This window comes from Dermacentor andersoni, chromosome 6, assembly GCF_023375885.2.
Source record: "Dermacentor andersoni chromosome 6, qqDerAnde1_hic_scaffold, whole genome shotgun sequence".
NCBI classification, from domain to species: Eukaryota; Metazoa; Arthropoda; class Arachnida; order Ixodida; family Ixodidae; genus Dermacentor; species Dermacentor andersoni.
Genome location: NC_092819.1, coordinates 94776642 through 94780810, shown reverse-complemented (window position 1 = coordinate 94780810; position 4169 = coordinate 94776642). Strand labels below are relative to the sequence as shown.

General features: G+C 45.1%; 1 pseudogene; it reads right to left on the bottom strand.

Annotated features, from left to right (window-relative positions):
* Positions 1 to 2077: 2077 nt before the first annotated feature.
* On the bottom strand, positions 2078 to 3887 carry LOC126530790 (uncharacterized; annotated as a pseudogene).
* Between the last annotated feature and the right edge of the window lie 282 nt (positions 3888 to 4169).

Here is a 4169-nt window from a genome sequence, read left to right as displayed (position 1 = left end):
TGCAAGCATTCCATCAGTTATGCTCACCGAGAAAGAATGCATTTAGAATAATGTTTGAATCTTGTGTAGGTGAGTGCAGATACACCCTATTTACAACTTAGTAATTATTATTGGTTATCTGAGCTACCCACAATGAAGCCTTAGGTTCGGTGTGTCAAAGACACTACAGTGAATTTCACATAAACCTTCCCACACTTAAATTGGCATTTTGAGGTACTAAACTCTGCATATCAAAAATTATGTGCTGGGCATTGTGAAGATAAACTAACATTTGTAAGTCCAGCTTCTGTTCTGTCACTTACTTTTCTTGCAACTTCCTGAATTTTATGGTGGTTTGTTTTCTAAAAGAAGGCGGCTGTACTTAAAACATGCTGGTTGCAAAAGTTCATCCCAGAGTTTTGAGAGTATAAGATTGCAAGAACAGGGTGCCTAGCACTAGAAAGCTTAACCTGACTGCAACAGCTTTTAAAAGGCACTCAACACTTGCGCAGATGAAGTCTCAAATGGCATTACATTGTCATTTTGCTCTGTTACTGTCATGATAACACAAATCTGGTAACCTTTGGTTTCGTGTTCACTTCACGTTGCCTAGTTATGTTTTTTTTTAATTTCCTTTCATTCCATAGCAGTATTTTCTGTGATTACTAAAGAGATGGTTTGTTGATTCTCTTGCTCTTTCCTTCTGTTTATTCTAGAAAAGAAAGACTGTTCTGTATATATATTTTTTCAAGAAGCACTTCCCAAGATTCCAAATGATATTCTATTCGCACACACACACATACATAACTACATACTAATTTTCTAGAGGGTCATAGAGAGCAGAGTAGGAGCTGCCACATCCCCACCAGTCATATAGTTTGGGTGGCCCTGAAAAGGGCCGTTTAGTGTTCCATGCTGCAGCTTGTCACAGGTGAAGTGCACTTCAACACGTAGAAACTGGAGGTACCTAAGCACAAGTACAGTTTCAGCAAGTTAGGTGCAGGCTCAGCTGGATTTTGTGTTGCAGAATTGGATGGCTCAGATGCTCTGCTGGGTGAATCAAAACCCAAGTCGTGGAGGTTGTGATGTGTCCAAGTGAGAGCGGTGACTTCTCAAGAAACATGGCAGTACGAGCCTGATGTGAAAACACATCAGAAGCAAAAATGAAAGCTGGGGCTGAACCTTGGAGGCTTGAAATACAATTTGTCCGGGTTGTACAGTTATCAGCATGCTTAAATGCTTGAACGGCATGCTTAAGCCTGCTTGGGCGACATTTACCGATAACACCTGGCTCTAGATACCTTACATCTGAGAACACGCTGCTGCACTGATATGATGGAGTTTCTGATCGTCTGCTGCTTCCCGGCTTCTGAGGCAAAAGTGGTGCTATGCAAGTGCAGTGCTCAAAGGGGGAGCTTGCAGCTCTGTCATTGGACTGGGTCTTGCACTGCTGCACTGATCACTGCTGCCTTTATCTTTTTCACTTTACTGGCCACTGTGGCTTTGGTAACTGTAGCGTGTGAAGGTGCCATGGAACAAAAGTCAAGACAACACATTCTGGCGTGTCCTGATGAAAGTTGCCATGTGTTATCTTTACTTTTGCTCAGTGGCAATGCAGTGCCTTCAGGAAATTGCTGCTGCGGAAGACACGAAGGCCTGTGAGGAGAAAGATTAGGGAAGTACCATCAGTGCAGCAGTCCATATATAGTTGTAAGCTACCCCGAATCCAGTGTTACCACCAAATGCCACCTGTGCAGGTCAAAGGATGCCATTCAAGCACTCTGGACAATAGTGCTGATGAATGTATTAGTGACAAGATGCTTGAAGCAGATAGCTTGAACATGGCTTGAATAGGTGATTCGCGACAATGACAATAGAACAAACAAGGACATGTTCCAGCACATAAGAAAAATGAGAAAAGGTGCAGAGACAAAAGGATAACTTTTCTTTGAAAATGTCTGTCTTTGAATGCCAACTAGCCCAACTGTCGGCCTCATACAGAACAGACATTGTGACCATTGGAGGCATAGCAATATGGCAGTCAGATGACTGACTATGGCAGTTTGGGTTAATATAAGTCCATCAACCACTGACAGCTTCAGTGAAAGTGCAGAAGAGGAACAACAACATGTCCTTGCTTGTAGTTAAGCCTCAGGCACTGAGCAGTATTGCAGAGTTCATCAAGAGGCCAGACCTTACTTCTATTACTTAAGGTGTTCCAGCGCCAAATATTCAACTGAGACGACTTGAGTGGAAGTTTGAAAAAGTCCCTGGCATGTGGTAAAATCCCACCCTTGAACTGGTCTCCAATTATTTCCAGAACAACCACAGGAGCACTGTCAATCAGGAAGCAGTCTCCAGGCTTCACATGTTGCAGTTTCTGCTCGACTTGGTTCTTGGACGAGTGCCTCAGTTCGGAGATTCTCCTACTTAGCTGTGAAAGTGGCTTGTTGGAGGATCGCAGCAACTTCTTCATTCGTCCAAGATAGCTTTCAAAAGGGAATGCACTAAACTGATCCAATGGGCCATGGTCCCGGCACTGGTCAGCAAGATGAATTAGATAGTGCACATTGTACACAAGCTGTTTTTTTCCGTATAGCTCACTAAACTCTTCAACAAAGTACCTCAGCACATCTTTGGCGAAATCATTGTATTCACAGTAGTACTGAGGTGATGCTAAAATTCTGATAGCTACATGAAGCATTAGAAAATGTTTGTAGTGTGTTGGAGGCAGAAGAGGCTTTAGGACAACAGGCCCCACATAAAGGAGGAATGTCCGAAACTCTGTTGCCTTCCAACGATCAAGTTCTTCTGTACCCCTTGGCTTTCGCTGGAAATATGTTGGAAATGCTTTGGATGCCTCTCGCAGGCTTTCATTTAGTTGGCAACGATACAGTCTGCTCAATCTATTACTGTGGCCTTGGCATACCCAATTCTTTAACAGTCGTCGCATGGCTCCCAGGCAAACGAGGTGCGTGTATTCAGATGGGAAAAATAGCAATCATGTCGACATCAAGCGATATGAATGGTGAAAAACCACAATGGTGGCGCTTGTTCTCTTGAGATCGAAATGATGCATTCGTTCGTGTTGGTGCGTGCAGTTTGGGAAATGTGACCCTGTTTTCAATGTGCCGCCCTTTTTGGTTGCATCGCTCACACGCATAATAGCCAGTGTGGCCAACAATACATTTCACGTAGCTCCTTGCTGGAGCATCGCACACCATGGCTTTAATGCTCACCTGTACTCGAACATCTCCTATGCTTAACCCTTCAGACGCAAGCTCCGAGACCTCTCGCACACATGGCTCTAGATAATCCTGCAGAGATGGTGGCTTCCCTGCACCACAATACACACTTACAACAAATGGTGGTGATGCCTCCACATTTGTAATGCGGCACAAGATGGGCCAAAAGGCAAGCTGGCTACTTCTGTAAAGAGGGACTTCATCGATGTTGCCCTGTAGCTTCAGTTCACTTGGAACTACTTGCCCCGGCGGCAACACTTGACGAATTCCTGCTGCAAGGCCAAAGTGCACAAAAGACCCATTTTGCTCCACCTGAGCTTTGCGCTCAGTTCTCAAAACTGTCCTAGCATCCTTTGGAAGGTCAGAGAAGCCTCTTCGACGGCAGAAATCGAGGGCATCGTTAATGCATGCATGAGTCATATTATGTTTGGAAGCAATGACAGCAAACTCTTCACTTGCTGTCATTTGTTCAGGAGATACACGAGACAGCACTGCGCTACAAGTGAGCGCTATTCTCTCATCTGGCCCCGTGCAGCTGTCTGAAGCAACGAAGTCATCGTCTGAAGCAACTAAGTCATCAGACTCATCCCAAGATTTGCTACGTTGGAGACTACCTTTGTCACTTGAGCTACTATCAGAGTCGCTGTGCTCACGTGAAGACATATCCACAATTTCTGATTGGAATTCTTCAACAAAAGGTGCACCTTGTCCGCAGACGCTGTTGACTAAGGCTTCGCTTCCCGACTGCTCTTTCAACAGTTTGAGTGGAGGCTCACCCCCGTCGTCCGTCGAAATTGAACTTCCTGATTGCCTGCTGCTTCCTAGCTTCGGAGGCGAAAGTGGCGCTACGCGAGCACTGTCTGTAAAGGTGGTGCTTGCAGCTCTGTCGTTGGACAGGGAAACCGATGAAGGCCCAGCAACAACCCACGCGAGTCCTAGTTCATT